We start from the raw sequence: 14,587 nt of genomic DNA, 5'->3' as shown, positions 1-14,587 counted from the left end.
CTCAGTATTTGTGGCGCACGGGCTTAGTTGTTCCGCGGCACGTGGGATCTTCCCGGACCAGGGCTCGAACCTGTGTCCCCTGCACTGGCAGGTGGATTCTTAACCACTGCTCCACCAGGGAAGCCCTGGGGCACGTTCTTGATCGCTGACCACCATGGAGGGCCGCTGTGCAGGAGTGGCCTGGGACCTACAATGCTCAAGTTCAAATCTGTGTCCTTTGGACACAGCCTCAGTTTCCTCATTTGTTACAAGAGGCTGATGATACCTACTGCACACGACTGTGTGGCGGAGAACGTGCCCGCGTGTTTAAAAACGCTCTTAACAATACCTGACACTAGCGTGTGTTTGTTTTTGTTTTTATTCAGGTAAAATTGGTATATAACATATTAGTTTCAAGTGTACAACACAATTCAATCTTTGTATTCACTAATAAAAGGTGATCATCACAATAAGTCTGGTTATCAAATGTCACCATACAACCGAACCCCTTTACCCATTTCATCCACCCCCAAAACATGTTTTTGTTTTTAATGCTAACCCTTCCCCTAGGGGACCTGAGTGACCCAGCACAGCAGCTGTCTCTAGCCAAGCACTGCAAGGCCACCCTCATGAGGCAGCATCCCGGGCAACCCTGTACTACGAGCTAGAGAGGGCAAGGCAGGCCCTGGGCTTCGAGCTTTCTCCTACGATGCCGTCAATATCAACCATCTGCAACGAAGCCCAGAACTTAACATAAAAAGAGCCACGATCAGAGATGCACCCACATGAGATGGATGCAGAAGGCTGGTCAACAGCAGAGCTGTGACGTTTCTGGGCAGAGCCGACCTCTATCTCCTCTGCCATCCCAGCTTTATCTTGGCTAGGACAAGCTCACAGAACAGTAGCAAGATGGTGCTCTCTGCTCTCCTGGACAGAATCTGTTTTCTAAAACAGAAATTTACATCCTGACAGTATTCACCAAGTGTGTATCTGAAACAGGAGTAAAACCTGACCTATGTGTGGGGAAGGGCCAGACAGGAGAAGATCTATTTCTGGATCTATTCCCAGTGGGTTTCCAGGATCCTAGAGAAGGGGCATGGGAAGACCAGGAGAACAAGTGATCCTTTACATCCTAAAGCAGGGGGTCAAAACAGGAAGCAACAGTGCACCCAGGGGCATTTAGCAGCATCTGGAGACATTTCTGATCATCCTAACTTGGAGGTTGGTGGGGGGGGGGGGTACTGGCACCTAGGATGCTGCTCCCTGTCCTCCATGCAGAAGACAGCTTCCACAACAAACGGCTATGCTTCTGAGGAGAGACCTTGCTCTAAAACAAATAAACTCCTTTCTGTTGAGTCTTTTTTTTTTTTTTTTTTTTTGGCTGCGCCACAGGGCTTGCAGGATCTTAGTTCCCTGACCAGGGACTGAACCCACGCCCCTGGTAGTGAAAGCACAGAGTCCTAACCACTGGACTGTCAGGGAATTCCCGCCGTTGAGTCGTTTAAAAAAGTTATTCATTCATTTATTTCTTTTTGGCTGCGCTGGGTCTTCGTTGCTGCGTGCGGGCTTTCTCTAGTTGCGGCGAGCAGGGGCTACTACTCTTCGTTGCAGTGCTTGGGCTTCTCGTTGCAGTGGCTTCTCTTGTTGCAGAGCACGGGCTCTAGGCACGCGGGCTTCAGTAGTTGTGGCACACGGGCTCAGCAGTTGTAGCTCGCGGGCTCTAGAGCGCAGGCTCAGTAGTTGTGGTGCTCAGGCTTAGTTGCTCCGTGGCATGTGGGATCTTCCCGGACCAGGGCTCGAACCCGTGTCCCCTGCTTTGGCAGGCAGATTCTTAATCACTGAGCCACCAGGGAAGTCCCCCTCTGTTGAGTCTCAATCTACTACACTAGCTCCTCCCTGGGTGTCAGCTCTTCTTCCCTCCATCCCTGGGGGCCCAGCTTTCGAGTTCTCAGAGATGCTGCTCCTCAAACACACAAGCTTTTCAGTCAGAAGGTTTCATCCAACCCCCAGCACCAAGCTCCTCCCACCACGAAGGCCACAAACCAAGTCACCTCTTCCTACTCATCACCACCTTAAAAGCTGTGTAGACCATCCCTGATGCCTGAGAAGCCTGCTGAGGGCCGCCAGAGGACAGACACACTGGCAGGGTCCTCTGCCAACGTCTCCTTGGGCACAGGAGGGGCCAGGGAGTTTCCTCCCTATGTGCCATCTGAGAACCCACAGCCTCCTCTGGTCCCATAATGCCCGAGACAAGCGGCACTGGACACCCCCTTCTGCAGTCATCTTATAGGACTGTTTGTGTTGCTTTAAGATATATCTGCTGCTAAAGAGACACCCTGTGCTGTGTCAACTGAGATATGCTGTTTTCTGGTAGTAAGTAGGACAGATTAAACTGCTTTGTGAAGCAAAGATGTCAAGAAGTCACATCACCAGTCCTCCCTTTCCACCTGACCAAAGGACCAACACAGACTCTGAAGATAAGCTTTCTTTTGGCAAGGTGCCAAGAGCCTTCCCCACCCCACCCCCGCAACTATGAAAGTATCATGGGGGCTTCTGCTTCCCAGGGTATCCAAAAGGAAATAACACAGCTATTCTTCACACACGAAGCCCTGTCCCCAGAGAAAGCTCAGGACATTCAGGGCTGTGCCTGGGCTTCCTGAGCTCCTTGGGGAGCAGCACAGGCACAGCCTTCAAAATGCTGCAGTGTCTTCAGGACTCTGAGACCCCCAATAAAACCCCCTCCTGCTTCATTAGCCAAACAATCTCAAAGTCCAGAGAATTCTAAAAGGTAGACTCTGAAATCAGGATGGGCACTCTGATATCAGGTACCCTCAGGCCCAAGGGGAGGTTTCACAGAATGGGGACAGTAACTGAGCTAGAAGGGGTCTCACTCAGGAGAGTCTGCAGGGACCATCCCAAAGCTGCGGGCATGACCAAGGCGGCACAGGAGGACCGGCAGCAAGCTCCAGGTCAGCGTTCACACAAGTCTGCATTCAAAGACACCAGTATGTAATATGAAACTAAGGAAGGGTTTAGGCAAAAAGCATAAAATGATGTTTCTTTTTGTCGAGTGAGGCCCTCTACAGGCCTCTCAGACAGTATCTGAAGGAAGCCACAGGATGGGGTCAAGGGTATGAACGCTTCTGCCCCTTTTCCTAATTAACCAGACTGTGATTCATGACATCTGCATTCTCCCTCATCAAACACCACCTTGGTTTTCTTAACAGGTAAAGACCATACCTCCTCCCTGCATCATTTTGTAGATTTTGCTCTCAATGTGGAGCTGAGGGTGTTTGGTTTTGACACATTCAAGCTTGATGGCAACTTCTTCTCCTGCAGCAATGTCCGTACCTTGGCAAAGAAAGAAAATCACAAACGTTAATCGTCTGGTGTCTACCACCTCACCCAAAGTTAAAACATGCTGGAGAAACAATGAGTGCTGTCTGAATCTTCCAAGGAGGACCAGGTGATGGATGCACTCCACTGTCTACTACAAGATGGTGTCAGTGGTAGATAAACCCCTGTGGGAAAATATCTTTATTTTCACTTTTTAAAACAGGAATATTTGATACGTATAGAAAAGTCTTATTTGGTATTACATCACCCACTTCCATATAGCTCTACTCTGATCACCAGGGGACCGAGAGACAGGGTATGCAGTTCCCGCCATAGGACCCCCATCTGGTCTGAACCTTCTCATCCAGCCTGTTGGTCAGCCCTGTATTCACCCACCCAAAGTCAGACCGTGGGGAGGCCCGGGGCAACCATTCCGTGTGGGCTCCATTTCTCCATGCTGCCTTGACAGGTCTCGGGTGTGTGCGAGCCTCTCCAGAGGGGTGGCTGGGTTTCCACTGAACTCCCACATGGCCTCAGCCCATCCCAGTCCACATGGCCCAGGTACCAAGCCGCATACAGCAGGGCGCTTCTCAAGGGGACTCAGTTCCCACGACACGGCAGGAGCCATCACTCAGCCATCACAGGCCAGGCCCAGGGAGGCCCAGAACACCTCTCCCCTCCCAGGGACCAGGACATACTGTGCGTCTCCTATGGACACTGGAACAGGACTGGGCTCTGTTTTCAAAGCCTTAATCACATCTATGCAACGTGTACTTGTCACTCACCTTTTGCTAGTTTTGTGCTAAAACCGGCAATACATCTGCTCACACCTCCTGGTTACCAGATCGTGATTAAAGATTCGAGTTTTAACCTCAAGATGCCGTTCTCTTCTTTACTACAATATGGACCTGCAAATGTGACAACCACTACCCCTCCAGGCTTCACACAGGAATGCTCCTGAGTTCCAATCTGACCCAAAGCTATGCTACAAGCCCCCCCTCAAGGAGCATTCACTGGAGATAATGGGAAAAGCAGTCTTTAGAAAACACATACCTAGCCCTCCCCCTGCTTTCCTCACCAGTTCCTTCTAAGTATAAAGCACTTTAATCCTTCCCAGTAGTATGGTTATTCGTGAAGGGATTAACACTGGCTCCAGCAGCCTAGACAGAACCCAGACCCATCCTGCTGGGCAAAGCAATGTTGCCAGTCCCTGGCGACTCAGTTTCCCTCACCATTTGAGTTCAGCAGGGAGACCAGCAGTCTGTTTCATGAGGGAGTTGTGGGATGAATGGGTTACTGGTTACAGAGAACGTTAAGACTCCCGGATAAACGGCAGAGTAAGGTCAGCAAGCATTAGAACAATCATGACCTGCAGGAGAGCTGTCTGCTGATATTCATGAACCCAGTAACTGCCCAAGGACAGAGAAACTTTCTCCTCTAGTCTGCTCAGACAGCTGCTTGAGATGCGGCTGCTTCTAGGGGGCCTGGATCCAAAACCGGTCACCAATGCTGGGGTTCCATGGGAATAACCACCATCTGATCACTGCCAGTGACCATTCTAAATTTAAGAACTCCATTTACCATTCCACAAAGACTCCTGGGCACTCAGAAGAAAAACAGGTAATACATTTTGTTCTTCCTCCTTGAGGCTCTGATAATCTATCTAGCTACAAGAGAAATTACTTCATTGTAAAACGTACTGTGCAAACGAAAACTGAACTCTGAGTTCCTGTGAGGACCTGGCACTCTGAACTGAACTCACCAGTCCATGAGGAACGGATGACTCACTAGTTACATCAGCAAACCCCCCACCCCAAAGCAGGAGCAGAGAAGCCTCTGATGATAGCACTCTTGCTCCTCCAACTATGTCAGCCCTGTCACCTTTGCCAGGAGGCAGGTTCTCAGTGACAACACAGCCTGGGCCCACACAGGCTACCTACTGAACTAGCACCTTCAAGAAGGCTGAGAAGACTTCTGGTTGCACTGTACTGTGGCTGGTAAAGCTAACATCTGAGTCACCCTGCCAATACTGACAGTCTTGGGGACAAATGACCACAGGCAACTCTGGAACACAATATGAATTCCAGCCTCCCCCAGGATCACACCAGCAACAGAGCCAACCTTCCCTAAGATCACACCAGCAACAGAGCCCACTTCCCCCAGGATGACACCAGCAACAGAGCCAACTTCCCCTAAGATCACACCTGGAAACACAGACCACTTCTCCTAAGATCACACCAGCAACAGAGCCAACCTCCCCCAGGATCACACCTGGAAACAGAGCCCACCTCCCCCAGGATCACACCTGGAAACAGAACCAACCCTCTACAGCATCACAGTTGCGAAGGTTGCCCTGAGTCTGATGACTCAAAGAGGAGAGGCTGGGTTCTCTGCCAAACAGACTTGAGGGCAGCACACACGCAGGCTGCCGCATCTGAGAGGTCTTCACCACTGGATGAAGCAGCAGCGCTTCAAGTTCTGGGGTTTCCATGGGAACCAAACATAAGAGACCACTGAGCAAAACTGAGGTGGTCCACCACTGTAGCCCTGCAGTCCTGTCTCACCTCCCCTGGCTGACAGCAGGCCCTGTGCTCAACTGGCAGTGCTGCTCCAAGTCTTGTCCTCAAACTGCCACCAGTCCACAAGGGGACAAATACAGGACAGCGAGGAAGCACCCAGGAGCTCTGATAGCAACATGACATTGCTGCAACATTTTAATCCTATTTTACAAAAGTGCTGATCTGCCACAGAATGGAAATTACAAAACCTGGTCCTTCACAACAGGTAACTTTTAGAAGTACTTCTAGATGGGGAACAAAAATCTGAAAGATACTATTGAGCTCTGGGTTCCAGATTCAGAGCAAGTCAAAACCAAGTGGCACATCATGTTTACTCAGTGTCTGTTTATAGTGAGGTCTTTTATCACCCAACAACCTCAGCTCTTTTGTGCAGCTCCAGTGCCAGACAGGAGTTCCCCCTCACTAGATGAAGATGTTAGTCTATGTTTAGACACAGATTAATGCTGGTCCTAGGAAAACAAAATTATGCCCCTCAAGTTGAGCAAAGGCAGATGATAAATGAACTTAACCCCAAGATTGACCCTGTCCTGGGACAAAAAGGTAACTCCCATTGATGACTGTCTTATCAACAAAGAAATAGGGAGAGGCCTCTGAACAGCAGGGCAAAGGGCACTCTCGCAGGGCAATCACTGACAAGGCAGCTGATGCGGTATCTAGAAACACTCAAGCCATCACCCTAAAGGACACAGGCACGTGACTACGAAAGCTGCGTACAGGCAACTGCTTTCCTCTCCTAGCCAGCCAGCCACCATTTTGGAACCCCTACTGTGTGCCAGACACCCTGCTAGGTGCCACTGAAAAGAAATGAAAGTCAGCGAAGGGGAAAAACATGAAAATCAAAAATATGAAGAGGTTACTAAGCTTTAACTCCCCAAAAGCATTTGGGTATGTGATGAAGCCAAACCACACAGTCCACCTGGGTAACAGCTGGACAGATGAGGCCGCCCTCTGATAAACTGACAGAGCAACAGGATCAAGTAAAAATGCCAACAGCTGGCAGGAAGAAAACCTCCATTCTACCAATCATGAATGGGGGGCAGGGAGGAGGGTCCGAGGTACTGCCACCACCTATAGAAGACAGACATGGGACAAGAACAGAACTCCATGAGAACAGGGGGCTCACGCTGTTTGGGAAGGACTGGAATAACCTGCAGGGCATACTGCCACGAGCTCATGTCAGCACAGCAGGCTGCTGGAAAGGGAGGATAGCACTGGGCCTTCTTGGTCCATAAGGTACTCGGCAAGCTGAAGGACAGCTCTCTCTTCCCCCCGGCTTCGAACGTCTGAAAGCACTAGAAAGTCCCAGGTGGAAATCCAAGACCCCAAACCCCACATTTAAACCAAGGTGAAGAAGGAGGAGTTAAGAGCGTTCTGACCTATAGCAAAATGACAGTAGTAGGAACGACTTTAACTGCTGTCACACTAGAATACGTAGAACGTAACGATTTTTAAGATGAGGACCCAATTCCTCAACTAATGACTAGTTGCCTAATGTAGAAAAAAAACATGGTACAGAAGACTCAATCCATCCCATGGTCTTTGGATCGGTCATCTGTGACCCTTAAATTCAGTATATAGTGAGCTTCCTCTGACCCACCTTTCCAGTCACATCTCAATCTAACAAGACTTCACATTTCCTCAGTGGGGTAGCATGTAGCCTGAAGGGACCACCACATGGGCCCAGAGTCAACACCAAATCGGTTGTACCCAACCCCACACAAGTAACTCTAAGTGTACTCTAGTGGGTGGGCCATGTGGGTACTCATAACTAGGGCACGAGAGCCACAGTCTATCCATTTCAGGATAAACATGAAGGAGGAAACTGAGGACAGACCTCTCTGGGACCGGTCAGCCGGTGTCTGGCTGGATCAAGCACCACTGGTATGCCCAGCACAAGGTGAGGCCCAAAGGACACAGTTGTGAATAAGCTTTCAGGGTCTCCCACAAAACTCTCAACTTCTTTGTGAATGACTTGGTGACAACGTTCCACGATTTGATTGTCTGAACGCAGCTTCAGAAAGCAGAAAACTGTCTGGCAAGGTTTCAGACCAGAGAACAAAAAGGTTCAAAATATCTACTTTTTCATTTCTGTGTAAGGGTGGCTAATAGATTGGTTTTTCAGTACAGCTCCTAGACCTTAAGTTAAAACTTTTGCCAAAATCTATTGTTCTATAAATAAGGCAAACAGCTTGCATTTACCCAGCACTTCGCCTCCCAAAACACTGCTGAGAAGGCAACTGCTGACTACTGGACATAAATATTTAAATAGTAAAATGCAAGTATCTCTAAAGTGTGTTTTACTCAGCAGGGCAGTAAAGCACATACTGATGTGACAGGATTACACTGTAGGGTAAGGGTACCAAAAGCAGTTATGAACTACCCTAAGTGTGGAATCCCCTTACGCTGTTAGCCCAGGAGGTCGTGCATCCTCTCCAGGTAACAAGAGGCAAGGATGGGCCGGTGAGCACACACACTTGGGACCATCTGAAAGGCATAACCAGAAGCATTACTGACATACAAATCTATTCCTGACCCTCCCTGACAAGTACACCAGCCAAACAGAAACACCACAGCGGGCTGCGCAAGCAGAGCATGTTCACCCCCAAACTTGCACAATGACAGTCCCTCTGCACATGCATCGCGGGTCAGGCTGGATGTCCCCAAATGCGGGGGTAGGAGTAACTTACACACAATTTCTCTGAGAAACGCTTGTATTTTTAAAACTTCCAACTTTAAGACTCAAGCCAACCTTTTATCACACACGTGCATGTGTGCATTCTTTCAATGTAAATCTGAAACAATCCAGAACATTCTAATCCCATTTTTTTCCAGTCTACCTGGAGAATTTTCATAGCAAAAGGACAAGCTCATGAGCAGAGCTTTGCCACTTTATTTGCCTCTAATTCTCCCAACACCCTAGCGCTGACTTTGTCCCGAATCACCTGAATGTCATTCTCGTTCAAGCCGAGGTACTTAGTACAGAACTTGGATGCGCAACATGTTCTCAACGACCACTCTACTGGCCCCCAGGCGACCCTGCGCGCTACCTGCGGTCCACGGCCCAGACCCCGGGCCAGAGGGGCTGGTCAGCCGGGGCTGCATCGTCGCGAGGAGCGCCGAAGAAGCCTCGGCCAGCCCCGGACTCTACTCGTGCCCACCGCACGCGCGCAGGACGCGGGGGCCGCACTCGCCGACGGCCCTTTGTCTGCATGGAGGTACACCGGGAGCGGACACAAGGCGGGCGGGCCGAGCGGGTAGCGAGGGCCTAACCGAGGCTCCCGGCCGCTCCCCAAAGGCCGCGAGCGCACGTTGGTCAGGTGCCCTCGAGGACGCGGGTCGGAAAGGCCGCAAGTTCCTGCCTGGGGAACTGGGAGGCCCGAACCGACGCGGACGCGGCTTACCGCCGCGGCCCGGAGGGGATGCCCGGGGCGGGGGCTGGGGTTGGGGCCGCCGGGGGCGGGGTCGCCGGGGAGGGGGCCGGAGCGGAACCGGGGCCGGAGGACGCCGGTTTGGGGCTGCCCATCCGCGGGGAAGGGCGCCTCACCGAGATAGATGTCTCCGAAGGAGCCGCTGCCGATCTTCCGGCCCAGCCGGTATCTGTTCCCCACTCTGAGCTCCATGGCGGTGGCGGTGGCGGCGGCGCGACCGGTTCACTCCTGCCCTCCCGGCCGCTTCCTGGGTCTGAGCTCGGGGAGGCGGTGCCGCTGCTGCCGCTACTGCGGGTCCGGCTGCCGGCTCCGCCCCCCTCACGGCCCCGCTTTCACCATCGCTTTCCGGCCGCCCCGCCGCTTCCAACGCCTCAATACGGGACGGATGGGGCAGTCCGAGCGCCCCCGCCCCTGCTCCGGCCCCTGCCCACCCCGCTTGCCCTCTCCCCGCCGCGGATGGACTCGGATCTCCCGGGCCTAAACCCCCTTCAGGTGCCGGAAGGAGCCACCGCCATCGCGCTGTGACGTCACTTCCCCTAGCAACCCGGTGGGGCGGGGCCGCGCTGACCGAGGGGCGGGGCCGCGGCTTCGGCAACGGGCCGGCGGCGGGACCTCACAGCTCTAGGGGCGGGGCTAGGGCGGGGCCGGGGCCTCGGAAGACAGGCTGGGGAGGGACGGGGAGGGGCGGGGCCGAGCAGGGCAAGGCAGGGTGGGTGGGGCCCGGCCCCGTGGGTGGGGCCCGGCCCCCGCCCTGCAGCCCAGCGTTCTCTTTCATCCTCGCGACCCTCGGACGTCCAGGCCAGGCCAGACCTACTTCTCTCCTTGCCCCCTGTTCCCCGCAGCAGTCCCGGGCCGATAGCCCCCTGCCTGGCCCCCTTCCGCATGCAGGACCCACGTGCTCTCGGAGGGTCTTCGTTTGTTCCCACAGGTGTCTGGGAAGCCAGCGTCTCCTCGCGACAGGCCTGGGACAAGCACACAGGCAGAGCCTTTTGATGGAGGGAGAGGGAAGAGAGAGCTTGTCCCTCCAGGCCCCAGACCCGCACATTCGGGACTCTCCAGGAGGGGGCCGCCCTCCCTGCACCGGCGCCTGTGGGAAGTGACACAGGCCAGGCTACAGGGGACACAAGTGTGCACAGGTCTCTTGGGCTGGCCAGGTCGTGCACTGTGTGGTTCCCTTCCTACCCTATGAGCTAAGTCCAGGGCCTACAGCACTCTCAAGCCTAGGACTAAAGGAGGATCCATCCTAGGGCCTGGTGTCAGACTGAAGGGTGAGGGTGACACTACCACCTTTCAGAGGGTGAGGCCTGCATTGCCTGCCTCTCCAGTTCCATTGCCTGGAGACTGGATCAATGTTTTCATCTAATCTGCCTTGGGTCTTCAGAGAGGTGCCTGAACCAAGAAGGAATGACTTTCGTTTCGATGCTTCTCTAGGCCTATCTCCCACCCCAGCCAAAGAGAAAGAACCATAAAACAGGCTGTTAATACATATTTTTGGACAGCTAACAAACATACTACTCTGAGCACAGGGGTTACATAGAGGTGTGGGTGAGATAGCTGCCAGGGCCACCATTCACGATCATCTTCCCTGGTTGCAGAGAAAGAAAGTGCCTGGTCTCTCCATTCACAAGTCTTCCCTCTCCACCACTCAGCCTCAGTAGTGCAGCCCCTGTTCGAAAATAGTTGGAGGTCAATTTGGGGGAGCGGGCATCAATTCCTGAGCATTACATAGCAGTGTGAAGACAGAAGGAGAGGCTCCAAGGCAAACCATGATCAGCTGCTAATGAGTGGTGGGCAATTAGGAACACCCCATGTCCATGCACAGTGGTTAGCCTAGTTTCTCAGTCTTAGGGTGTTGGGAAGATTTTTGCCAAACTAGTAAAACTAGCCTTGCTGGCAGAATATGCTAAGTGTCCAGTTTCCCCACGAGAGAAAGCCACGAGTGGAGACTGGAAACAGAAAGGGGCTTGGCACCAGCTCCCTGGAAATACTGGACTGGCGACTCCCTTAGCTGCCCTGGGCTGATCGCTGATCTGCAGTCCCCTACTGGGGCCTCGATGTCCTTTCTCAAAAAGAAGCTGCAACTCTTTGGGCTACCCCCAGGTCCCAGGGTTCTGCCTGCTTCTTTTTTTTCTCAGAATTGGTCAGGATAATCACAGTTGTCCCTTGTGTGTGCCTCAGTTTCCCATTTGCGAAGCACCCTTGCAGGGCTAGGGCTTGTAGAGGCTGTACTATGACAGCTGCTTCCCCACTTCTGGCCACCAGAGTGGGGGCCTGGTACACTCTCCAGAATTGCAATCCTCTCTGTGCTCATGTTCTGCTCTCTAGCCCTGCTCTTGTGTGACCTTGAGAAGGTGAAAGTCAGTGTCTTAGACCTGCCCTTGGAGCATGGTGTTAGGACCAGGAATAAAACGGCCGGAAGGCTGGCGTGGCATGAAGGCTCCCACATAGGTGAGTGTTCTTTCTGTTGGAAATGGCCTCATTAGTGTCCCAGCTCACACTGACTCCAAGATGACACCCAGCCTGCGCCTGGCACATAGTAGACACTCAGTAAATGCTGGCTTCATGAATGACTCACATGGATGAACTCCCAGCTCCTAGCCCAGGCCATTTCCAAGCAGAACTGCCAGGCTCAGACCCCCGCCTTTGCAGCCAGAGTGGGTTTCACGCTGCCCCCTCCAAGGCTCATGATTCTGCTTCCAGCAAGGACACTGGCTTATGCCAGCTCCCCCTCAAAACTCACTCACACTTAGGATGCCCCAGGTGTGTTCCCAACTGGGCTGGGGGCCTATACACCCCTGCCCAGGGTCTTTTTATTTTAATCTGAAACCACAGAAGGTAAGTCTTACCCAAAAGCCTGTGGGGTGGGGGCTGGAGGGCTGGAGGCCTTTCACCCAATCCCATCCCTGCAGGCCCCTCCCCATTGCCTGGACTCCCAGCTGGTCCCTGCTACCTCTTTCCATCCCCTGTGCGTTGCTCTCAGCGTCCCACTCTCTCTCCACAGACCATCCCCACTCCACCTGGCATCGCGGTATTAATGCAGTTCCAAATACATGGTCCCCTTTGCTTCAACCCAAACCCCCTCTGACCTCCTGGGCAGGTGAGGAAGCTTCGGAGGGGAGGGGATGCCCAGCCTGTCCTCTGCCCTTGTGTGAAAGCAGAGTGCAAAGGAAGCAAGCTGAGACCGTGTGTGTCCTGGTGTGCAGAAGATTCCTGGGCTTGTGCCATGTGTGATTGTGTGCCTGTGTGAGTGGCTTTATCAAGATAGAGTTCACAAACCACACAATTCACCCATTTAGAGCATACAGTTCAATGGTTTTTAGTATATAGCAACCATTGTCACAGTCAATTTTACATTCTCATCACCCCAAAAAGAAGCCCATACCCCACACCTATGCCCGAACGCCCCATGCATGAACGAAGCCCTTGTGCTTGCTTTTTTTTTAAATACTTTTTTAAAAAAATTATTTATTTATTTATCCATTTGTGGCTGTGTTGGGTCTTCGTTTCCGTGTGAGGGGTTTCTCCAGTTGCAGCGAGCAGGGGCCACTCCTCATTGTGGTGCGCGGGCCTCTCACTATCGCGGCCTCTCATTGCGGAGCACAGGCTCCAGATGCGCAGGCTCAGTAGTTGTGGCTCATGGGCCCAGTTGCTCCACGACATGTGGGATCCTCCCAGACCAGGGCTCAAACCCATGTCCCCTGCATCGGCAGGCAGACTCTCAACCACTGCGCCACCAGGGAAGCCCCAGCACTTGTGCTTTCTGAGGTCAGGCCAGGGCTGGCATCAGGCTGCAGAGGTTTGCATTTTCCTGTCCCCTGAGAGCACACACCTCCCTTCTCCCATCCCGACCTCACCTCAACCCTCCAAGGGTTGTCAGACTCTTTGGGGGAGAGGGATAGATACACACTCCAATCTCCAGAAACAAGAGGCATGTGCATGTGCCCATGTCCTTGGAAGGACACCTGACCTGGGGCTGGGCAGGGGGTGGGAGCTGCTCTGGGTCCCCTGGCTGCAGTCTCTCATGGTGACCCCACACCTCCCAGCCCCTCCTCTGCTCTCCTTCCTCCTCTGGCTGGCTACTCTGGCTTCCAGTAGTTTCTGCCCCTGAGCTCCCCTGACCTCCCTGCTGTGCCTCCTTCAGCTACTGGCTGGTCCTGGTCACTTGTTCTTTTTCTGCCCCAGGTCACAGGTCACTGGCAAGAGCCAATTAATGGGTCAGGGGCTGGGGTCATTTGCAAATTGTGTCTACCTGTGGCTTCCCCTTGACCAGAGCTTAGGGCAGCCCAGGGTCACCAAGGAGGGGCTTTGTGGCCCGGGCTCACACCCTGGAGGGCAGGTCGACCCCCGTGACTACCATCCTCAGCTGGCTCCCACGTGAGCACCCAGGGGGTGAGTCTCCTCCTTTCTGCTCCTGCTACATGTTGACAAACCATAGGAATGCTAACTTGCATTGTTCCCTTAGAGATCATCAATACATCATTGTGAGATGCAGGAACAGGCCCAGAGAGGCTATCCGATTCTATATTTTCCAGGGCACCCGCAATTTCAAATACTCTATGATTTTAGCAAAAGCCAACAGGGACTTCCCTGGTGGCGCAGTGGTTAAGAATTCACCTGCCAATGCAGGGGACACGGGTTCGATCCCTGATCCAGGAAGATCCCACATGCCGCAGAGCAACTAAGCCCGTGCACCACAACTACTGAGACTGCGCTCTAGAGCCCACAAGCCACAACTACTGAGCCCACGTGCCTAGAGCCTGTGCTCTGCAACACGAGAAGCCACCGCAGTGAGAAGCCCGCACACCGCAACGAAGAGTAGTAGCCCCTGCTCACCACAACTAGAGAAAGCCTGCATGCAGCAACAAAGACCCAACACAGCCAAAAAATAAATAAAATTTTAAACATAAATAAATAAATAATTTAAAAAACAAACAAAAAAACAAATGTTGATGAAGATGTGGAGAAAAGGGAACCCCTGTACACTGTTGGTGGGAATGTAAATTGGTGCAGCCACTGTGGAGAACAGTATGGAGGTTTCTCAAAAAGCTAAAAATAGAACTACCATATGACCCAGCAGTTCCACTCCTGGGTATATATTCAAAGAATACAAAAACACTAATTCAAAAAGATACATGGACCCCAATGTTCATAGCACTATTTACAATTGCCAAAATATGGAAGTAACCTAAGTGTCCATCAACAGATGAATGGACAAAGAAGATGTGGTATATATATATATATATATATATATATATATATATATAT

General features: G+C 52.4%; 1 long non-coding RNA gene across 2 annotated transcripts; it reads right to left on the bottom strand.

Annotated features, from left to right (window-relative positions):
* Positions 1-16: 16 nt before the first annotated feature.
* Positions 17-9,817, bottom strand: LOC129391908 (uncharacterized). 2 transcript variants are annotated; one of them, XR_008616769.1, is made up of 3 exons: positions 9,439-9,817; positions 3,220-3,330; positions 17-2,966 (listed from the first exon to the last, which is right to left on the bottom strand). It is a non-coding gene; the product is annotated as an uncharacterized lncRNA (long non-coding RNA). The 2 variants fall into 2 exon arrangements; XR_008616768.1 differs by having other exon boundaries at positions 17-1,790; positions 9,439-9,814.
* Between the last annotated feature and the right edge of the window lie 4,770 nt (positions 9,818-14,587).

The sequence above is a fragment of the Physeter macrocephalus genome, unplaced genomic scaffold (assembly GCF_002837175.3).
Source record: "Physeter macrocephalus isolate SW-GA unplaced genomic scaffold, ASM283717v5 random_702, whole genome shotgun sequence".
In the NCBI taxonomy this organism is placed as follows: Eukaryota; Metazoa; Chordata; class Mammalia; order Artiodactyla; family Physeteridae; genus Physeter; species Physeter macrocephalus.
This window is presented reverse-complemented; position numbering and strand designations above follow the sequence as displayed.